This window comes from Ostrea edulis, chromosome 3, assembly GCF_947568905.1.
Source record: "Ostrea edulis chromosome 3, xbOstEdul1.1, whole genome shotgun sequence".
Classification (NCBI taxonomy): Eukaryota; Metazoa; Mollusca; class Bivalvia; order Ostreida; family Ostreidae; genus Ostrea; species Ostrea edulis.
Genome location: NC_079166.1, coordinates 7,246,787 through 7,274,305, shown reverse-complemented (window position 1 = coordinate 7,274,305; position 27,519 = coordinate 7,246,787). Strand labels below are relative to the sequence as shown.

Here is a 27,519-nt window from a genome sequence, read left to right as displayed (position 1 = left end):
GTATTCTACGTCTCGTTCTATCTGTCTATTGAAACAGTATTGTACATCACAATCTAGCTGTCTATAGTGTTCTACATCATGTTATAACTTTCTATTGATACAGTATTCTACGTCAAGTTCTATCTGTCTATTGATACAGTATTCTACATCACGTTCTATCTGTTTATTGATACAGTATTCTACATCACGTACTATCTGTCTATTGATACAGTATTGTACACAAAGTTCTATCTCTCTATTCACACAGTATTCTACATCGCGTTCTATCTGTCTATTGATATAGTATTCTACATCATTGTCTATCTGTCTATTGATACAGTATTCTACATCACGTTCTATCCGTCTATTGATACAGTATTCTACATCACATTCTATCTGTCTATTGATACAGTATTCTACATCACAGTCTATCTGTCTATTGATACAGTATTCTACATCACGTTCTATCTGTCTATTGATACAGTATTCTACATCACAGTCTATCTGTCTATTGATGCAGTATTGTACATCACGTTCTGTCTGTCTATTGATACAGTATTCTACGTCACATTCTATCTGTCTATTTAAACACTATTCTATATCACATTCTATTTGTCTATTAATACAGTATTCTACATGACGGTCGCTCTGTCTATTGATACAGTGTTCTAAATCACATTCTATCTGTCTATTCATACAGTCTTCTACATCACCTGTTATCTATATATTAATACAGTATTCTACGTCAAATTATATCTGTCTATTGATACAGTATTCTACATCACGTAATATCTGTATATTGATACAGTATTGTACACAAAGTTCTATCTCTCTATTGACACAGTATTCTACATCGCGTTCTATCTGTCTATTGATATAGTATTTTACATCACTGTCTATCTGTCTACACGTTCTATCTATCAATTGATACAGTATTCTACATCACAGTCTATCTGTCTATTGATACAGTATTCTACATCACAGTCTATCTGTCTATTGATACAGTATTCTACATCACATTCTATCTGTCTATTGATGCAGTATTCTACATCACAGTCTATCTGTCTATTGATGCAGTATTGTACATCACGTTCTGTCTGTCTATTGATACAGTATTCTACGTCACATTCTATCTGTCTATTGATACAGTATTCTATATCACGTTCTATCTGTTTATTGATACAGTGTTCTACATCACATTCTGTCATCTATTGATACAGTATTCTACGTCACATTCTATTTGTCTATTGATAAAATATAGTATATCACGTTCTATCTGTTTATCAATACAGTATTCTACTTCACGTTCTATCTGTCTATTGATACAGTATTCTACGTCACGTTCTGTCTGTCTATTGATACAGTATTGTACATAAAGTTCCATCTCTCTATTGACACAGTATTCTACATCGCATTCTATCTTTCTATTGATATAGTATTCTACATTTCTGTCTGTCTATTGATACAGTATTCTACATCACGTTCTATCTGTCTATTGATGCAATATTGTACATAACAGTATATCTGTCTATTGATACAGCATTCTACATCACGTTCTATCTGTCTATTGATACAATGTTATATATCAAGTTCTATCTCTCTATTGATACATTATTCTACGTCACATTCTATTTGTCTATTGATAAAATATAGTATATCACGTTCTATCTGTTTATCAATACAGTATTCTACTTCACGTTCTATCTGTCTATTGATACAGTATTCTACATCACCTTCTGTCTGTCATCTGTTGATACAGTGTTCTACATCATGTTCTATCTTACTATTAATACTGTATTGTATATCACGTTCTATCTGTCTATTGAAATAGTATTCTACGTCACGTTCTATCTGTCTATTTATAAAATATTGTACATCACAATATATCTGTCTATTGATACAGTATTTTACATCACATTCTATCTGTCTATTAATACAGTATTTTACATCACATTCTATCTGTCTATTAATACAGTATTCTACGTCACGTTCTATCTGTCTATTGATACAGTATTCTACGTCACGTTCTATCTGTCTATTGATACATTATTCTTCATCACGTTCTATCTGTCTATTGATACAGCATTCTACATCACGTTCTATCTTTCTTTTGATAGAGTATTCTATATCACGTTCTATCTGTCTATTGATAGAGGAACCTACATCACGTTCTATCTGTCTATTGATACAGTATTCTACATCATGTTCTATCTGTCTATTGATACAGTATTCTACGTCACGTTCTGTCTGTCATCTGTTGATACAGTATTCTATGTCACGTTCTATCTGTCTATTGATACATTATTCTTCATCACGTTCTATCTGTCTATTGATACAGCATTCTACATCACGTTCTATCTTTCTTTTGATAGAGTATTCTATATCACGTTCTATCTGTCTATTGATAGAGGAACCTACATCACGTTCTATCTGTCTATTGATACAGTATTCTACATCATGTTCTATCTGTCTATTGATACAGTATTCTACGTCACGTTCTATCTTTCTATTGATACAGTATTCTACATCACATTCTATCTGTCTATTAATACAGTATTCTATGTCACGTTCTATCTGTCTATTGATACAGGAACCTACGTCACGTTCTATCTTTCTTTTGATACAGTATTCTACGTCACGTTCTATCTGTCTATTGATTCAGGATTCTACGTCACGTTCGCTCAGTCTATTGATACAGTATTCTACATCAAAGTCTATTCGTCTATTGATTCAGTGTTCTACATCACGTTTTATCTGTCTATTGATACAGTATTCTACGTCACGTTCTATCTGTCTATTGATACATTGTTCTTCATCACGTTCTTTCTGTCTATTGATACAGTATTCTACATCACGTTCTCTCTGTCTATTGATAAAGCATTCTACATCACGTTCTATCTGTCTATTGATACATTGTTCTTCATCACGTTCTATTTGTCTATTGATACAGGAACCTACATCACGTTTTATCTTTCTTTTGATACAGTATTCTACGTCACGTTCTATCTGTCTATTGATACAGCATTCTACATCACAGTCTATTCGTCTATTGATTCAGTGTTCTACATCACGTTTTATCTGTCTATTGATACAGTATTCTACGTCACGTTCTATCTGTCTATTGATACATTGTTCTTCATCATGTTCTTTCTGTCTATTGATACAGTATTCTACATCACGTTCTCTCTGTCTATTGATAAAGCATTCTACATCACGTTCTATCTGTCTATTGATACATTGTTCTTCATCACGTTCTATTTGTCTATTGATACAGGAACCTACATCACGTTTTATCTTTCTTTTGATACAGTATTCTACGTCACGTTCTATCTGTCTATTGATACAGCATTCTACATCACGTTCTGTCTGTCTATTGATACAGTATTGTACATCATGTTCTATCTGTCTATTGATACAGTATTCTATGTCATGTTCTATCTGTCTATTGATACAGTATTCACGTTCTATCTGTCTATTGATACAGGGACCTACGTCACGTTCTATCTTTCTTTTGATACAGTATTTTACGTCACGTTCTATCTGTCTATTGATACAGTATACTACATCACATTCTATCTGTCTATTGATACAGTATTCTACATCACGTTTTATATGTTTATTGATACAGTATTCTACATCACTCTCACGATACAAACACTCTGTACAGCAAACCCACTATACACAAAATCTGTACCTCACTCTTACATTACACACAACCAGTACATCACTTGCACTATACATACATTCTGTTAATCACACTCACAATACACACACTCCGTACATCACTCTGATGATACACACACTCTGTACATCACTCTGACGATACACACACTGAACATCAAATTCACTATATATACACCCGTTACATTCCTCCCACTATACAAACCCTGCACATCACACTCACTATACACACACTCTGTTCATCACACTTAGAATATACATATTCTGTACATCCCTCTCACTATACAAATCACACTTATTATACACACACTCTGTACATCACATTCACATGCTCTGTACATTCTTCTCATTATACACATACTCTGTACATCACACTAACCATACACACTGTCTGTACATCACATTCACTATACACACACTTTGTACATCACACTCACTATACATATACTCTGTACATCCTTCTCACTATAAACACACTATGTACATACCTCTCACTATACACACACTCTGTACATCAAACCCACTATACACAAAATCTGTACCTCACCCTTACAATACACACAAACAGTACATCACTTGCACTATACATACATTAAATTCTGTTAATCACACTCACTCTGTACATCACTCTCACTATACACACACTCTGTACATCACTCTCACTATATACACACTCTGTATATCACTCTCACTATACACACACTCTGTACATCACTCTCACTATATACATACACTCTGTACATCACTCTCACTATACACACACTTTGCATATCACTCTCACTATACACCCACTCTGTAGATCACTCTCACTATACACACTACACTGTACACCACACTCACTATACACATTGTATACATCACACTTACAATATACATGCTCTGTACATCACTTTCACTATACACACACTCTGTACATCAAACTCACTATTAACACACCCTGTACATTCCGCCTACTATACACACCCTACACATTTCATTCATTATAAACACACTCTGTTCATTACACTTGCAATATACATATTCTGTACATCCCTCTCATTATACAAATCACACTTATTATACACACACTCTGTACATCACATTCACATGCTCTGTACATTCCTCTCACTATACCCACACTGGGCATATTACACCAACTATGCAAACAGTTTGCACACCACTCTCACTATACACACACTCTCTGTACATTAAAATCATTATACACACTCTCTGTACATCCTTTTCACTATACACACACTCTGTACATCCCTCACACTATACACACACTCTGTACATCATACTTACTATACAAACACTAAACATCAAACTCACTATACACAAACTCTGTACATCACAATCACTATACACACACTCCCTACATCACTCTCACAATACTTACTTCCTGTACATCAAACTCACTATACACACTCCATACATCACAATCTGCATTTCACACTTATTTTATACACACACTTTGCACATCACTATGAATATACACACACTCTGTAAACAACATCCATTATATACTCATTATATACATCACACTCATTATACACAAACCCTGCACACCACATTCACTATACACACACTCAATAGATCACTCTCACTATACACACACTAAACATCAAAATCAATATACACACACTCTGTACATCACTCTCACTATAAACACACTCTGCACATCAAACTCATTATACCCACACTCTGTACATCACTCACAATAAACATACTCTATGCATCACTCTCACAATACACACACTCTGTACTTCACTCTTACTATAAACACACTCTGTACATCACTCTCACTATACATACACTCTGTACTTCACTCTCACTATACACACACTCTGTACATTGTTCAAAATAAATACACTTTGTACATCACTCTCGCTATACACACACTCCATAAATCAAAGTGACAATACACACACTCTGTTCATTACACTTACAATATACATACTCTGTACATCCTTCTCACTATCCAAATCACTCTCACTATACACACACTCTGTACATCACATTCACATGCTCTGTACTTCACTCTCACTATACACACTCTCCACATCAAACACACTATACACACACTCTGCACATCAAACTTATTATACACATTCTATACATCACACGTACAATATACATGCTCTGTAAATCACTCTCACTATACATACACTCCATAAATCAAACTCACTATTAACACACTCTGTACATCACTCTTACTATACACACACTCTGTACATCAAACTCACTATACAAACTCTCAGTATATCACACTCACTATACACATTCTATATATCACACGTGCAATATACATGCTCTGTACATCACTCTCGCTATACACACACTCCATAAATCAAACTCACTCATAACACACCCTGTACTCCCTACATCACTCTCACAATATACACTCTCTGTACATCAAACTCACTATACACACTCCATACATCACAATCTGCACATCACACCCACTATACACAAACTCTGTACATCACTCACACCTTACACACACTCCCTACATCATTCTCACAATACACACTCTCTGTACATCAAACTCACTATATAAAATCCATACCTCACTCTCACTATAGACACACTTTGTACATCATTCTCACAATACACACACATTGCACATCAAACTTACTATACATACAATCAGTACATCACACTCACTATACACATTATATATATCACACTTACTATATACATGCTCTGTACATCACTCTCACTATACACACACTCTGTACATGAAACTCACTATACACACACTCAGTACTCATTCACAATAAACACACTCTGTACATTACTCTCACTATACATACACTAAACATCAAACTCACTATATACACACACCCTGTACATCACTCTCCTTATATACAATCTGTAGATCACACTCACTATACACACACTTTGTACACCACTCTCAGTATACACACACTTTATACATCACTTTCACTATACACACACTCTGTACATCACTTCCACTTATAATACACACTCTCTGCATCGCGTGATCCACAGTGCATCAATCTCACTACACACACACACTGTACATCACTCTCACTACACACACACTCTGTACATCACTCTCACTACACACACACTCTGTACATCACTCTCACTATATACACACTCTGTATATCACTCTCACAATACACACACTCTGCACATCAAACTCACTATACATACACTTACAATATGCATGCTCTGTACATCACTTTCACTATACGCACTCTGTACATCAAACTCACTATTAACACATCCTGTACATCACTATCACAATACACACACTCCGTACATCAAACTCACTATACACACACCCTGTACATTCCTCCCACTATACACAATTGACCCTACATATTACATTCATTCAACACACTCTGTTCATTTCACTTACAATATACATATTCTGTACATCACCCTTTCTCACTAGAGGGAGTCATTTGATGTTACCGGTCGATCAGCTATGAACGGAAACAAATATGAACTAACTGGATACGTTTTATGGAAGGTTACATGTCTAGTCCAAATGTACACAGATAAAAATCATCATGGTCTATGAAGTTTTGAAATACGTATGTCTATGTAAACCCTCTGAATCGATACTTACGTTACTGTCGCCAAGTCGATGTAACCGAAGTTAGACCTAAAGTTTTACCTAATAATTGCATTTCTGGTTATATATACCATATTAAATTAAAAACATATGTCATTGCATCTTTAGCAAAACGTTCTTTTTAAATGAAACTGCATCATCCATAACGTGCACCTCCAGTGAATATGTTTGTCGCCAATGTTAAAATACATACGTTATCACTTGTTAAAACTTGCCACAATGCTGCTAAACAGACTTTTTAAGTGTAATAAAGTTCAAAATCCATCCATTATAATCATACTCAAGTAATGACTATACAACTATTCTAAATTCTGAGTGATTCTATAGTTATCATGAACAAATCACAGAATTGGATAGTTTGATTTTCTTTGATACTAACGTTACCTATATATTTTAACAAGCGAATAGCTGCTAACAACATCTGTTGAGCCAATATTTGATTCCTGTTGTATATTGAATTACTATAAAAATGAAACTGAACGGTAAAGAGTAGTTATTTTCAAATGTTCAGTGAAAAATTGCTGTTATCTTACATACGTTACCAATACTTATGTTACCATAATTACAAAATTGCGGCTATAACCATATAACCAAATGCAGTTTGGTATTGTATCACGTGACGTATATTGAAATACTGACAGCTATTTGCAAAAAAGTTTATTTGCCACGAGAATTTAATTTGTAAGAGGTTGTATGCTGCATAGTAATACTTGTGTGACTTTGTTGTGAGGTAAGCTATAAAAATCCATTTCACACAGGTTGTTTACCAATAACTTGAAGTGAAAACCGTAAATTTAAAATTGAAATTTAAAGATATATATATTAAGTTTGCCGATAATTGTTTATAGCGTAGATAATGTCCGATACCTACGTTACTGATGGTATAAACGTATGTATCAAGATTTGGTGTCGTATTTGTAATTGCTATCTCTCTACCACAGTTGTATTTCAGATTTCAATAATTCAATGCTCTATCCTTGCACATGTAGAATTGAAAAAAAACACACCATGAAATATCTATTAATTCTATGAAACAATCCGACTATTTTTAATGTTCATAGAGCAGGTCTCAACATGTTGTGGTAACCTTTTGGAATGGTATTAATGTGTCAAATTTGAGTGATTTTACTTCATATTAAGAAAAAATTACTTGCTGCTTTAAAAATATGAGATATCAATGAAACGTTAGTTTCATAGTAAATATTTGTTTTCATTGTTTATACTGAACACATGAAGTTATACTACTGGATACAGTGGTAACGTAGGTATCGATATTTACGTTACGTTTAATTTTTCATTTTATACCATCTTCATCCACTGTTACCATCTTGAAAGAACTGTCGTGGTTTAAAACTCGTATATGAAGACAGAAAAACAATAGAAAATAGATTTTCTTTGTTAAAGACGTGTCAATAATTTTGATACATACGTTACCATGAACATACATATCGTTTTCTGTGTTTTCAATATAATTTGTTGATTATTTCCATGTTTGTAGTTAGCCGTTTAAATGTTAAGTTGTTTCGTGAATGCCCGTTATAAAAAGACCACTTTGTTTATATAAACAGACCACTGTATTTTAATGCAAATGGTTTGCAGAGTACATACGTTACGTGATGCAGAAAGCATTCTTGTTTTCATATGCTATTTATTTTTATTGTTTATAGTTGCTTTCCAATAATTTGTTGGATATTTTTTCTCACAATAAATTGAATTGTAACTTGTTTCAAACCAAATATTGTCTATATTCTTTGTGCACTATTTTAGTACAAGGATGCATATTTACGTTACTGCATATTGGGAGTAGAATATTTGGTAACTATGTAGTTAATTATGTCCAATTTTGAATGATTTGATGGGAAATATCAATTATAAATCATGATGTATCCCTTAATAAGCTAGATTTAGGCGGATCATTGTTTTATTGAAGAATAACATGAAAGGTTTTAATAGAAAAATTAAAACCATATTGTAAACAAACAAAAAAAATGTGTATGTATTCATTTTCACAACCATGTAACTTATATATATAATTTGCCCAGGTTCCTGTTAAACATACAATGTCCGTCTTTTGAAACATTGCCTTTGATAACAATTTCCCGCTATGCAGAAATATTATTGAAGCATAGAAGAACAGTCACGTAGATATCATGTGCATAAAACTATAGCAAGGCTACTACCTATGTTTCACCGTGAATATCTCTAAAAGTCTTTTAATGGTGTTGTTCATTTTTCAAATTTTGTTCTGTGATATGTTGGCCTTCACATATTTCACCAGAGTATATTATTTTACGGATGTTTATTTTTTGGCAATTCGTATTTACCAATTCACTCCCTTTAGTGAGAAAGGGTAACATCCCTCTCACTATACAAATCACATTTATTATACACACACTCTGTACATCACAATCACAATATATACACACACTCTGTACATCACTCTCACAATACTCACTTTCTGTACATCAAACTCACTATACACACTCTATACATCACAATCTGCACATCACACTTACTTTATACACCCACTTTGCACATCACTGTGAATATACACACACTCTGTACAGAACATCCATTATATACTCATTATAGACATCACGCTCATTAAACACAAACCCTGCACATCACATTCATTATACACACACTCAGTAGATCACTCTCACTATACACATACTAAACATCAAAATCAATATACACACACTCTGTACATCACTCTCACTATAAACACACTCTGCACATCAAACTCACTATACACACACTCTGTACATCACTCACAATAAACACACTCTGTACATCACTCTCACTATAAACACACTCTGTACATCACTCTCACTATACACACACTCCGCATCAAACTCACTATACATACACTCAGTACATCACACTCACTATACACATTCTATACATCACGTCACATTCTATACATTGTGGCGTCTGTGGCCGAGTGGTTAGGCCGTCAGACTCTCGACTAAAAGGTCGTGGGTTCGAGTCCTGGCCGCGGCAGGGCTGACATTGTGTCCTTGGGAAATGCACTTTACATGAATTTCCTCACTCCACCCAAGTGTAAACGGGGTACCTGGCTATAGACAGTGAAAGATATTGTTAGAATGTTAGCGCTCTAGCGCTTGTAATTGCAGTTTGCACTGTATGATTCCTAGGAGGCTGAGACAGTTCTAGATTGATATAAGGTCTGCCGGGGTAATAATGTACATTGATTATTGTAAAGCGCTTTGAGCAGCATACCCTGGATAAGACGCTATATAAAACCAATCATTATTATTAATCATTATTATTATTATCACACGTACAATATACATGCTCTGTACATCACTCTCGCTATACACACACTCCATATATCAAACTCACTATTAACACACCCTGTATATCACTATCACGATACACACACACACCGTACATCAAACTCACTATACACACACCCTGTACATTCCTCCCACTATACACACCCTACACATTATATTCATTATACACACACTCTGTTCATTACACTTACAATATACATATTCTGTACATCCCTCTCACTATACAAATCACACTTATTATACACACACTCTGTACATCACATTCACATGCTCTGTACATTCCTCTCACTATACACACACTCTGTACATCACATACACATGCTCTGTACATTCCTCTCACTATACACACACTGGGCACATCACACTAACTATACACACTTTGTACATCACTCTCACTATACACACTTTGTACATCACTCTCACTATACACACACTTCCTACATCACTCTCATAATACACAAACTCTGTACATCAAACTCACTATACACACACCCTGTACATTCCTCCCACTATACACACCCTACACATTATATTCATTATACACACACTCTGTTCATTACACTTACAATATACATATTCTGTACATCCCTCTCACTATACAAATCACACTTATTATACACACACTCTGTACATCACATTCACATGCTCTGTACATTCCTCTCACTATACACACACTCTGTACATCACATACACATGCTCTGTACATTCCTCTCACTATACACACACTCTGTACATCACATACACATGCTCTGTACATTCCTCTCACTATACACACACTCTGTACATCACATACACATGCTCTGTACATTCCTCTCACTATACACACACTCTGTACATCACATTCACATGCTCTGTACATTCCTCTCACTATACACACACTCTGTACATCACATACACATGCTCTGTACATTCCTCTCACTATACACACACTCTGTACATCACATACACATGCTCTGTACATTCCTCTCACTATACACACACTCTGTACTTCACATACACATGCTCTGTACATTCCTCTCACTATACACACACTCTGTACATCACATACACATGCTCTGTACATTCCTCTCACTATACACACACTGGGTACATCACATACACATGCTCTGTACATTCCTCTAACTATACACACACTGGGTACATCACACTAACTATACACACTTTGTACATCACTCTCACTATACACACACTTCCTACATCACTCTCATAATTAATACACAAACTCTGTACATGAAACTCAATATACACACTCCATACATCACAATCTGCACATCACATTTACTTTATACACACACTTTACACATCACTGTGAATATACAAACACTTTGTACACAACATCCATTATATACATTACACTCATTATACACACACTCTGCACATCACATTCACTATACACAAATTCAGTACATCACTCTCACTATACACACACTCTGCAAATCAAACTCATTATACCCACACTCTGTACATCACTCACAATAAACACACTCTGTACATCACTCTCACAATACACACACTCTTTACATCAAACTCACTATACACATACTGTACATCACTCACAATAAACATACTTTGTACACCACCCTCGCTATACACACACTCCATAAATCAAAGTGACAATACACACACTCTGTTCATTACACTTACAATATACATACTCTGTACATCCCTCTCACTATGCAAATCACACTTATTATACACACACTCTGCACATCACATTCTCTATACATTCTTCTCACTATATACACACACTCTGTACTTCACTTTCACTATACACAAACTCTGTACTTCACTCTCACTATACACACACTCTGTACTTCACTCTCACTATAAACACACTCTGTACATCACTCTCACTATACACACACTCTGTACATCACACTCACTATACACACACTCTGTACATCACTCTAACAATACACACACTCCGCATCAAACTCACTATACATACACTCAGTACATCACACTCACTATACACATTCTATACATCACGTCACATTCTATACATTGTGGCGTCTGTGGCCGAGTGGTTAGGCCGTCAGACTCTCGACCGAAAGGTCGTGGGTTCGAGTCCTGGCCGCGGCAGGTCTGACATTGTGTCCTTGGGAAATGCACTTTACATGAATTTCCTCACTCCACCCAAGTGTAAACGGGGTACCTGGCTATAGACAGTGAAAGATATTGTTAGAATGTTAGTGCTCTAGCGCTTGTAATTGCAGCTTGCACTGTATGATTCCTAGGAGGCTGAGACAGTTCTAGATTGATATAAGGTCTGCCGGGGTAATAATGTACATTGATTATTGTAAAGCGCTTTGAGCAGCATACCCTGGAAAAGGTGCTATATAAAACCAATCATTATTATTATTATCACACGTACAATATACATGCTCTGTACATCACTCTCGCTATACACACACTCCATATATCAAACTCACTATTAACACACCCTGTATATCACTATCACGATACACACACACCGTACATCAAACTCACTATACACACACCCTGTACATTCCTCCCACTATACACACCCTACACATTATATTCATTATACACACACTCTGTTCATTACACTTACAATATACATATTCTGTACATCCCTCTCACTATACAAATCACACTTATTATACACACACTCTGTACATCACATTCACATGCTCTGTACATTCCTCTCACTATACACACACTCTGTACATCACATACACATGCTCTGTACATTCCTCTCACTATACACACACTGGGCACATCACATACACATGCTCTGTACATTCCTCTCACTATACACACACTCTGTACATCACATTCACATGCTCTGTACATTCCTCTCACTATACACACACTCTGTACATCACATTCACATGCTCTGTACATTCCTCTCACTATACACACACTCTGTACATCACATTCACATGCTCTGTGCATTCCTCTCACTATACACACACTCTGTACATCACATTCACATGCTCTGTACATTCCTCTCACTATACACACACTCTGTACTTCACATACACATGCTCTGTACATTCCTCTAACTATACACACACTCTGTACATCACATACACATGCTCTGTACATTCCTCTCACTATACACACACTCTGTACATCACATACACATGCTCTGTACATTCCTCTCACTATACACACACTCTGTACATCACATACACATGCTCTGTACATTCCTCTCACTATACACACACTCTGTACATCACATACACATGCTCTGTACATTCTTCTCACTATACACACACTCTGTACATCACATACACATGCTCTGTACATTCCTCTCACTATACACACACTCTGTACATCACATACACATGCTCTGTACATTCCTCTCACTATACACACACTCTGTACATCACATACACATGCTCTGTACATTCCTCTAACTATACACACACTGGGTACATCACATACACATGCTCTGTACATTCCTCTAACTATACACACACTGGGCACATCACACTAACTATACACACTTTGTACATCACTCTCACTATACACACACTTCCTACATCACTCTCATAATACACAAACTCTGTACATGAAACTCAATATACACACTCCATACATCACAATCTGCACATCACATTTACTTTATACACACACTTTACACAGCACTGTGAATATACAAACACTTTGTACACAACATCCATTCTATACATTACACTCATTATACACACACTCTGCACATCACATTCACTATACACAAATTCAGTACATCACTCTCACTATACACACACTCTGCAAATCAAACTCATTATACCCACACTCTGTACATCACTCACAATAAACACACTCTGTACATCACTCTCACAATACACACACTCTTTACATCAAACTCACTATACACACACTCTGTACATCACTCACAATAAACATACTTTGTACATCACTCTCGCTATACACACACTCCATAAATCAAAGTGACAATACACACACTCTGTTCATTACACTTACAATATACATACTCTGTACATCCCTCTCACTATGCAAATCACACTTATTATACACACACTCTGCACATCACATTCACATGCTCTGTACATTCTTCTCACTATATACACACACTCTGTACTTCACTTTCACTATACACAAACTCTGTACTTCACTCTCACTATACACACACTCTGTACTTCACTCTCACTATAAACACACTCTGTACATCACTCTCACTATACACACACTCTGTACTTCACTCTCACTATACACACACTCTGTACATCACTCTAACAATACACACACTCCGCATCAAACTCACTATACATACACTCAGTACATCACACTCACTATACACATTCTACATGTATACATCACGTCACATTCTATACATTGTGGCGTCTGTGGCCGAGTGGTTAGGCCATCAGACTCTCAACCGAAAGGTCGTGGGTTCGAGTCCTGGCCGCGGCAGGTCTGACATTGTGTCCTTGGGAAATGCACTTTACATGAATTTCCTCACTCCACCCAAGTGTAAACGGGGTACCTGGCTATAGACAGTGAAAGATATTGTTAGAATGTTAGTGCTCTAGCGCTTGTAATTGCAGCTTGCACTGTATGATTCCTAGGAGGCTGAGACAGTTCTAGATTGATATAAGGTCTGCCGGGGTAATAATGTACATTGATTATTGTAAAGCGCTTTGAGCAGCATACCCTGGATAAGACGCTATATTAAACCAATCATTATTATTAATCATTATTATTATTATCACACGTACAATATACATGCTCTGTACATCACTCTCGCTATACACACACTCCATATATCAAACTCACTATTAACACACCCTGTATATCACTATCACGATACACACACACCGTACATCAAACTCACTATACACACACCCTGTACATTCCTCCCACTATACACACCCTACACATTATATTCATTATATACACACACTCTGTTCATTACACTTACAATATACATATTCTGTACATCCCTCTCACTATACAAATCACACTTATTATACACACACTCTGTACATCACATTCACATGCTCTGTACATTCCTCTCACTATACACACACTCTGTACATCACATACACATGCTCTGTACATTCCTCTCACTATACACACACTGGGCACATCACATACACATGCTCTGTACATTCCTCTCACTATACACACACTCTGTACATCACATTCACATGCTCTGTACATTCCTCTCACTATACACACACTCTGTACATCACATACACATGCTCTGTACATTCCTCTCACTATACACACACTGGGCACATCACATACACATGCTCTGTACATTCCTCTCACTATACACACACTCTGTACATCACATTCACATGCTCTGTACATTCCTCTCACTATACACACACTCTGTACATCACATACACATGCTCTGTACATTCCTCTCACTATACACACACTGGGCACATCACATACACATGCTCTGTACATTCCTCTCACTATACACACACTCTGTACATCACATTCACATGCTCTGTACATTCTTCTCACTATACACACACTCTGTACATCACATACACATGCTCTGTACATTCCTCTCACTATACACACACTCTGTACATCACATTCACATGCTCTGTACATTCCTCTCACTATACACACACTCTGTACATCACATACACATGCTCTGTACATTCCTCTCACTATACACACACTCTGTACATCACATACACATGCTCTGTACATTCCTCTCACTATACACACACTCTGTACATCACATTCACATGCTCTGTACATTCCTCTCACTATACACACACTCTGTACATCACATACACATGCTCTGTACATTCCTCTCACTATACACACACTCTGTACTTCACATACACATGCTCTGTACATTCCTCTAACTATACACACACTGGGCACATCACACTAACTATACACACTTTGTACATCACTCTAACTATACACACACTGGGTACATCACATACACATGCTCTGTACATTCCTCTAACTATACACACACTGGGTACATCACACTAACTATACACACTTTGTACATCACTCTCACTATACACACACTTCCTACATCACTCTCATAATTAATACACAAACTCTGTACATGAAACTCAATATACACACTCCATACATCACAATCTGCATATCACATTTACTTTATACACACACTTTACACAGGACTGTGAATATACAAACACTTTGTACACAACATCCATTATATACATTACACTCATTATACACACACTCTGCACATCACATTCACTATACACAAATTCAGTACATCACTCTCACTATACACACACTCTGCAAATCAAACTCATTATACCCACAATCTGTACATCACTCACAATAAACACACTCTGTACATCACTCTCACAATACACACACTCTTTACATCAAACTCACTATACACACTCTGTACATCATTCACAATAAACACACTTTGCACATCACTCTCGCTATACACACACTCCATAAATCCAACTAACACTACACACACTCTGTTCATTATACACTTACAATATACATACTCTGTACATCCTCTTACTATGCAAATCACACTTATTATACACACACTCTGCACATCACATCCACATGCTCTGTACATTCCTCTCATTATACACACACTCTGTACTTCACTCTCACTATACACACACTCTGTACTTCACTCTCACTATACACACACTCTGTACATCACACCCACTATACACAAATTGTGTACATCACTCTCACTATACACACACTGTACATCACCCTAACTATACACACACTGCACATCCCCCTCACAATACACACACTGTATATCACTCTCACTATACACACACTCAGTACATCACTCTAACAATATACACACTCAGTACATCACACCTACTATGCACGCACTCTGTACCTCACTCTTACAATACACACACTCTGTACATCAAACACACTATACACGCACTCTATATATCACTCACACTATACATACATTCTGTTAATCATACTAACTATACACATACTCTGTACATCACTCTCAATACACACACACTCTGTACACCACTCACACTATACATCACTCTCACTATATACACACTCTGTACACCACTCTCACCATACACACACACTCTGTACATCACTCACACAATACACACACTCTGTACATCAAACTCACTATATATACACTCAGTACATCACACTTACTATACACATTCTATACATCACACTTACAATATACATGTTCTGTACATCACTTTCACTATACGCACTCTGTACATCAAACTCACTATTAACACACCCTGTACATCACTATCACGATACACACACTCCGTACATCAAACTCACTATACACACACCCTGTACATTCCTCCCATTATACACACCCTACCCATTACACTCATTATACACACACTCTGTTCATTACACTTACAATATACATATTCTGTACATCCCTTTCACTATACAAATCACACTTATTATACACACACTCTGCACATTACATTCTCTGTACATTCCTCTCACTACACACACACTCTGTACATCTCTCTCACTATACATACACTCTGTACATCTCTCTCACTATACATACACTCTGTACATAACACCCATCATACACACACTTTGTACTTCACTCTTACAATTTACACACTCTGTATATCAACCTCACTATAGACACACCCTGTACATCACTCACACTATACATACACTCAGTACATCACACTCACTATACACACACTTTGTACTTCACTCTTACAATATACACACTCTGTGCATGAACCTCACTATACTAATACACACCCTGTACATCACTCGCACTACACATACATTGTTAATCACACTTACAATATACACTCTGTACATCACTCTCACTATGCATACACTCTGTACATCAGTTCCGTGGGGATCCATGTTAGAATAGATCCTTAGTACCCCTTGCTTGTCATAAGAGGCAACTAAATGGGGCAGTCCTTCGGATGAGACCGCAAAAACCGAGGTCCCTTGTCACAGCAGGTGTGGCACGATAAAGATCCCTCCCTGCTCAATGGCTATAAGCGCCGAGCATAGGCCTAAATTTTGCAGCCCTTCACCGTCAGTGGTGATGTCTCCATATGAGTGAAATATTCTCGAGACAGACGTTAAACAATATTTAATCAATCAATCTCACTATATACACACTCTGTACATCACACTCACTATACACACACTTTGTACCTCACTCTTACAATACACACACTCTGTACATCAAACTCACTATACACACACTCTGTACATCACACTCACTATACACACACTTTGTACCTCACTCTTACAATACACACACTCTGTACATCGAACTCACTATACATACACTCTGTACGTCACTCTCACTATACATACACTCTGTACATCAAACTGACTATACACACACTCTGTACATCACACTCACTATACACACACTCTGTACCTCACTCTTACAATACACACACTCTGTACATCAAACTCACTATACACACACTTTGTACATCACTCTCACTATACACGCACAGGGGGTAAAATGATAAAATTCGGAAGAATCATAGCTATGGTCACATGTATTTATTATAGCTATAAGATAATTTACACAATGCAATATATAAGTAACCTGCTACTTAAATTACATTTACATTAATAGTAATATTAATGCAACTAAAATCTAAAATGGAACCAAAATCTCATGGCTGGTCACATATTCTGTGAATATCATTCAATTCTCTTATTAACAATTAGTTCACTCTCAATGCTGTACCCATAGAAATGCAGATGTATGTGCATACCTCATATACCCTAGTACTCTGTCTTGATGTAATATTGGCATAAATGCTCATATATGTAGAGTTTCAGGCATGAAAAATTGACCAAGAGTTTCTTCCATTTTGTATTTGAGTTGAGGAATATTAATTTATTATGCTGATGCCAAATTATTAAACTACTCGAGTCCAATATATTACAAATCAGGAAATTTATCAAAAATGAGATTTTTGCTTTAAAATGACACACATGTATGCCTAATTGTGCATTGAAAATTCTATGGTCTTATCTTGCATGGTTCCAGAGAGATGACGTCACGAGTGATATATTATGACGTAGAATTTCATTCATTTTTAACACTTGAAACTCATTGATGCACACAATTTGAAGTAAATTCTAAACAATGTCATGATATTTATGAAGAACACGTTTTGTCAATATTCTCTTTAAAGTATATGATAAGGACATTATTTTAACCAATTAAAAGTTACGATAGGAAACATCCAGATTAGAATAATGTCATCATGCATAGCAACCATTACAATTATGTAATTAGAAATTAAAACAAGAGGCCCATAGGAATTGATATTGAAATTATATTTACATCAGCTACAGGTTTTCATTTTTTCATTGAATTTTCATAATCAATGCACGTATTATTATATCCATTTTGATAATTAAACATGGGCCTATAAACATTGAATCAGCTAGATGTTGCCAATGTACAATTGAATTTATTACATACAAATGGAAACTAAAATATGGATTAACATATCATATTTAGGTAAATATTAAATGAATTATATATACAGTTCTGTAGATACATGTAGTTAGATAGATAATTAATCAATCAAAGGCCTACATGTATAAAAATTGATGTTGTCAATGCATAATTGAATTCATCAAATACAAACGCAAACTGAAATATAGAATATGAATACATCATAATAATACATAACCATCTTATGTAGATAAAGAAATTATTAATTTATATTATAATTAAGTTACACTGTCAGTTTAAGACATAATACAGAGTCATCCAGGGTATGAAATGGGGCGCGAGTCCCAATATAGATTTCCATTTCACACCGTGGATGACTCTGTATTACGCCCCAAACTGACTGTAGCTGTCAGTGTACATCTACATGTATTCAGTTTCAACATACATGATTTGTTTATTTAATGTTAGTGTTCATATTTTTAATTGTGATGTTTTGATATTGTGGTAATATGATTTTCAATGAGACACACGTATATGGAATTCAATTTAGTAATTGAATGATATTTATCAAAGATGTTAATGAAATCTTAACAAATTTTCTACAGGTCTTCAGCAGGATAAATTTGTTATGGTCAGTTTCAGGACGTCGTGTGATTAGCTTTTATCCATTCAATTACCTGTAAATTTGTCTGAAGCGGGATAAATAAATATATATTCACACCTTCTAACGTTTCCTCTGGTAATGGATTGTTGTACGAGGTCTTTAACTGTTTAATTTGTACAGGCACATAGCAATGACATCTTTTGACAGCTTTTGACATATGTAATATAGAATTATATATCCTTTTTTGTATTATCTCAGTGGAAAGTCCTTATTGCATACTGAAGTTCCATGTATTGGCTGGTTGGCCCCATCTCACTTTTTGTTTATGATAATGAAAATGCAAGATTAAACCTTCAGTGCTTCATTTTTTTTTCCAATCAATATAACAAGAACCTTCATATACTACTAAGCCAAACATCTCTAATATTCTTATGTACACCTTATCATTACTGTAGTGCCATCATTTGAATTAACTGATATCTAAGTACTACAATTTTAAAATCACTATTACTTAATTTCATTATTTCAAAAACTTATCCCGTTTCGGGAAACCATCACTGGCACATAGCTGAATGATGCTAGATTCCCTGAATTTTGGATGTTTGGCTGAAATTAGCCTTCTTGTTCAGCAGAAAAAGAAGAAAATGTGAAAAGTTGACAAGCACAGCCAAAGAACTAATTTCCATCAGTAAAACTCAGGGAATTTAAAAAGAAATAAAAACAAGAGGCCCAAAAGCCTTATTGGTCACCTGAGTATGCCCTATCTTAATGTCAGAACCTCTAGCCCGAGAATCAGGAAATTTATGTTTAGTGTAGACCATCCTCCTCTACATCACTATGTATTTGGTTTTTCTTACAGATGTGTGCTTGTAAAGAAGATGATTTTTGAAAGCTGGTCAATTTTTGGCCCACCCACCCTTATGGCCACAGGGGTTCATGGGTCCTAAAATTTACAATTTATGTCCCCCTTGTCCCAAAAATGTTCTATATCAAATTTGAAAAGAATTGGGAGAGTAGCTATCAAGAAGAAATTAAAAATGTTCTATTGTTAACACCCGAAGGATGACTGCCAATTGCAAAAATAGGTCACGGGTGACTCACGACACCTAAAAATGTATAAAACAATGATGAGTGCTCAAAAAGCATACACAATGCCTTTTTTCAAATCAGGTAGACACAATGCATTTTGAATTATAAATAACATTCACAATAAGCTGCCATTGTTTCCAATGTATTAATTTCCATATGAATTAATAAATTCAATTAAGTCATCATTTATCAATTCAAAAAATTGCATATTAACTTGTCTAAACTAGCTATGACCAGTCCTAGAAAATTGACTCTAAAAAAATCTATAACACTGTTTAGGTTTTCTTTTTTGTTCTTGCTCGATTTTCCATTACTCTCAGAAGCAGAAGTGTTTTCACAATTTCTTTTCTATCCTCTTCCAAAAGGTAATTGTAACGTTTACTGTAGTAGAGAATGGGTCTCTCTTCCTCCTTTAATTTAACTGATCCACGTGATGATGTCTGAATCTTCTTCATTGTATTTTCCTTTATGAAAAACCTTGAAAATGTGACCTGTAATGAAATATGAAGTCTTCTAGAGAAACTATTCATTGCTGTATTTAAGCTCAGATGCATTGTTTCATCAATGCCATAAATATCTCTTCAGTGAATGAAACAAAAGGCCCACAGGCCTTATTGGTCTCCTGAGTACTAGTTAAAAATATCGCTAATCCCAAGGGCTATGAAATCTAGAAATCAAAGTTCTGAAAGTACTGATGGGAGTTGATTTTATGTAGGTTTGCACCAGATGCTTCTTAAATTAAAAATTATCTTTTTTTAAAAATTGAAAAGTATCCTAAAAAGTCATTAACTTATGCATAAATGTACGTTGTGTCTCTAAAACAATCAAAGTGCAATTATTTATGACTACATACAGTTGTACATACATGTATATACAATGTACACTGGTGAGTTAACACCTTGTCTGGATTGTATTTTACTATTTCAACATATATACATTTACCTTTAGAATTGCTAATTTATTTAAAATATTTTACAACATTAATATTCTAACACAAAATCATTTTTGAAAAACTCCACACATAACTTAATAATTCTTGGGTTTATGCTAATTTTAAATTTGTTTTCTACAACTCCTCTTTAAAAACAATATGGGAAAGGATTGATACGAGCGATGGCTTACACAAATAAACAATTTCTCATTGCTTAAAGTGCAAAAACTTGTACTAAAACCTTATATATTTACTTATCTTTTATCTTTAAAATTGATCCTGTGGGGATCCGAGTTAAAATAGGTCCTCACTACCCCTTGCTTGTCATAAGAGGCGATTAAATGGGGTGGTCCTTCGGTTGAGACCGTGAAAACCAAGGTGTCGTATCACAGTAGGTGTGGCACAGTAAAGATACCTCCCAACTCAGAAGCCACAAGCGCCAAGCGTATAAAGCCTAAATTTTGCAGTCCTTCACCGGCAATGGTGACGTCTCCATATGAGTGAAATATTCTCGAGAGGGATGTTAAACAATGTTCAATCAATCAATCTTGAAAATTGTCGATGATCTTACTTATAATTTGAAATTAATTTCCAAGAGCTCTACGCAAATCAGCTAAGAAAATCCCCACGAAGTTACCTTCGTAAGCATCAACAATTGACACTGAAATATCTACAATTTATTCAATCTACAAAAATAGTCACATAGTCTTAATTTTGCTCATGTAAAAAGTCAAAGATAATGAACAGTGATCAATCTCATAACTCCTATATGGAATAAAAAATTAAGAGCTGGGCAAACATGGAGCCCTGTATATATCAGAGGTTGGATCAGGCCCCTAGGAGGATTAAGCATCCCCTGTTGACTGGTCATACCAGCTGTGAGCCTTATATCTTGACAAGTAAACTTACAGGTGCTTGTGTATAGGACTTCAGGTCCCTTTCCCCCTCCTTGTTTTTAATGGTATTTCAGGTATATTTCTGATAAAATATCAAACTTTAGAGTGTTTTCATTTAAATGGATTATACAAATCTTGCATAGAAACCATTTTTTAAAATGTCACATCACCAATTATAATAGATGAACAAGGTAGGCAATACAGCCAGCAACATTTTGACAACAAGAGTACCGCAAACAGTAAATAATACGCCCGTGAAATGCTTACATAGGGTGTTTTTCTTGTGCTATAATTTGTATAACTTTGCTTCAGGTAGTATCAGCCATCATGAGGCTGTGACAAACTTTCATATGAACAAAGGGTCTTAGCTTAAATATCGAGATTTCCTCAAAATGAACCAAGTTCAACAACCTGTAATTTTTTCAAAAATGGAAGAAAATCAAAATCCTTCCTTAGATGCACATCTTCAATACCCATACAAACACTGCACAAAAAAAGATGGTCCTCACTTGAAAACTGTGGGAGGAGTTGGGCGGACAAATTATGTACCCTCCATAGAATATTAATTTCCAAATAGACTAAGTTCAACAACCTGTAATTTTCTCAAAAATTGTAGAAAATCAAAATCCATCCCATATGCACATCTTCAGTACCTATACAAACACTCCACAAAATAAGAAGGTCCTCACTTGAAAACTGTAGGAGGAATTGGGCAGACAAATTATGTACCCTCCAAAGAATATTAATTTCCAAATAGACTAAGTTCAACAGCCTGTAATTTTCTCAAAAATTGTAGAAAATCAAAATCCATCCCACATGCACATCTTCAATACCCATACAAACACTCCACAAAATAAGAAGGTCCTCAGTTGAAAACTGTGGGAGGAGTAGGGTGGACAAATTATGTACCCTCCATATAATAATTATTTCCAAATAAAGAGGCAAAACTCCTGGAAAAAAGGTCAAAATTGATCAAAATTGCAGTATGATCTAGAGTGACCCACAAAGAAGCTACACAGCAAGTTTCAGCATGATATGTGAAAGGGAAATGAAATTATAAAGAGAAAACCCCAAACAGATGGACGGACAGACGTACAGACATCGCTGTACCATAATACGTCCCGTCTAAAGACGGGCGTATAAAAATTACACTTTGCTGAAAAACCCTACTGAAAGGGCAACAATAATGCACCTCCCAACTGAAAAGAACAGTCATTCTAAATCTACTGATGATTCTTGGATTAAATGCATTGCTATTTGGTGCACAATAATTTCTTCATGCTGTTCAATTTCATCGTTTTAACCTCACCACCTATAACGAATGGAAGGTGAGATGCTGAGATATATCTGTCTCAGCCCACTATTTTTAGAACAAGAGGCCCATGGGCCACATCGCTCACATGAGTCACCTTGGTCCATATCAGAAGATTTTCCATATCTATTTGCATGTATAACCGTAGTCCCTATTATGGCCCCAAACCTACCCCTGGAGGCCATGGTTTTTGCAAACTTGAATCTACACTATGTCAGAAAGCTTTCATGTAAATGTTAACTTCTTTGGACCAATGGTTCTTGAGAAGAAGATTTTTAAAGATTTTCCCTATATATTTGTATGTAAAACTTTGATCCCCTATTGTGGCCCCATCCTACCCCCGGGGGCCATAATTTTAACAAACCTGAATCTGCACTATATCAGAAAGCTTTCATATAAATCTCAGCTTTTCTGGCTTAGTGGTTCTGGGAAGAAGATTTTTAAAGATTTTTCCTATATATTTGTATGTAAAACTTTGATCCCCTATTGTGGCCCCATCCTACTCCAAGGGGCCATGATTTTAAGAATTTAAAATCTGTATTATATAAGGAAGCTTTCATATAAATCTCAGCTTTTCTGGCTCAGTGGTTCTTGGGAAGAAGATTTTTAAAGATTTTTCCTATATATTTGTATGTAAAACTTTGACCCCGCTATTGTGGCCCCATCCGACCCCCGGGGGGGCATGATTTTAACAATTTAGAATCTGCACTATATCAGGAAGCTTTCATATAAATCTCAGCTTTTCTGCCTCAGTGGTTCTTGAGAAGAAGATTTTAAAAGATTTTCCCTATATATTTGTATGTAAAACTTTGATCCCCTATTGTGGCCCCATCCGACCCCCGGGGGCCATGATTTTAACAATTTAGAATCTGTACTATATCAGAAAGCTTTCATATAAATCTCAGCTTTTCTGGCTCAGTGGTTCTTGGGAAGAAGATTTTTAAAGGCATAGGGTCTATCTTTTATCTTAAAAATGACATCACAATATTTTGCAAGAAGAACTCCAGAAAACAAAATTGCAGTATTAATTTTGAGTTATCTATAGCTGCAGCGCTTGGAAATTGAAGTCATTTTGACGTTTTAGCCCTTTATAAAAATTTTGTCTGGAGGACAATATATTAAACTGGTACCCCGCTGATTAGTGGCTACACACAAACATAAGAGATGCGAAGTCAACAGGGTACCAGTTTAGGCAAATGAGAACAGGGAATTATTTTGTAATTACTATCATATCCAATGTGTTTGTAAACATTCTGATGAACTTTTTGTGATTTTTAAGTTATGATCTTAAATTTCGCCACCTTTTTGGAACATGCAAAATTTCACCAATATCTTAGACCCTATGCCTTTAAAGATTTTTCCTATATATTTTTATGTAAAACTTTGATCCCCTATTGTGGCCCCATCCGACCCCCGGGGGGCCATGATTTTAACAATTTAAAATCTGCACTATATCAGGAAGCTTTCATATAAATCTCAGCTTTTCTGGCTCAGTGGTTCTTGAGAAGAAGATTTTTAAAGATTTTCCCATTATATTTGTATGTAAAACTTTGATCCCCTATTGTGGCCCCATCCGACCCCTGGAGGCCATGATTTTAACAATTTAGAATCTGCACTACCTAATAAAGCTTATCTATAAATTTCATCTTTTCTGGCCCAGTGGTTCTTGAGAAGAAGATTTTTTAATGACCCTACCCTATTTTTACCTCTTCTTGATTATCTCCCCTTGGAAGGTGGCCTAGCCCTTCATTTTAACAATTTAGAATTCCCTTTACCTAAGGATGTTTTGTGCCAACTTTGGTTGAAATTGGCCCAGTGGTTGTTGAGAAGAAGTTGAAAATGTGAAAAGTTTACAGACAGACAGACAGACGTACGGACGCCGGAATACGGGTGATCAGAAAAGCTCACTTGAGCTTTCAGCTCAGGTGAGCTAATAAAAAACCAGAGGTGAGGTATTAATTGTTGATGGCATTTGCAATTGGAAGAACACTTCTCAGATTAAATAGTTTACTGCGACAAAATATTTTCATCTATTTAATTTGTAGGAAGAATTCAATTTGTATTTTATTAAAGGACACATCTCGTGTTTTCAAAGTATACAGAATTATATGCATTTTGTCTTCCTTATGCTTATAGAAATTAATTGTAATAGTTCGTTCGCTGAAGTATTGCGATAATTAGCCACAATACGGACTTAAATCTAAGCCCCGATTTCAAAAAGCCTAGTTAATTAGATAGGTAGTCACGTGGTACAGTGACGTCATATGCGACCTTCGTCGATCAACTTGTTGTAAAAGTAGTGTTAGATATTTTTAAAAACTCGGGTTTTAGGGGCCTGATTTATTTACCATGGATAACATTTATTTCGATGTTGACAAATTTCCCGATCGAGTCTTACATCTTTTAGCCACCAGTGCATACAAATAGCGACCCAAATGTAGCGAGAAAAGCGAGTACGAAATCTGCATAAATTTGCGAGTAAATAATGTTTACATGGGATCACTGTCTAAACACAATTTGGTAATGCCATTTCTGTAAACAACTGTAATTAGCGTTGTTGCTTTTCTAAACTAAACAGTGCAATAAATATTAAATTTATTTTTGGAGAAGTTAGATAGGCCTAAATTATGATACGATTATGTATCATTGACAACTAGGCCTACTGTCACGGGTGCATTTCGAAAAGAAAGAAAAAATAATAATAATAACTAGATT

At 35.7% G+C, this 27,519-nt stretch overlaps 1 protein-coding gene and 1 long non-coding RNA gene across 12 annotated transcripts in view; one reads left to right on the top strand and one right to left on the bottom strand.

Moving 5' to 3' along the window:
• The window catches only part of LOC125677395 (uncharacterized), a 244,908-nt gene that overhangs the window by 84,504 nt on the left and 132,885 nt on the right, over window positions 1-27,519 (top strand). The window lies entirely within an intron of this gene.
• Window positions 19,045-27,519, bottom strand: part of LOC125661778 (uncharacterized) — a 122,195-nt gene continuing 113,720 nt past the window's right edge. For all 11 annotated transcript variants that reach the window (XR_008801665.1, XR_008801673.1, XR_008801669.1 and 8 more), the window contains one exon: window positions 19,045-22,156. The gene's annotated coding sequence lies outside the window, so the exon portion shown is untranslated. The remainder of the gene's footprint in view (window positions 22,157-27,519) is intronic.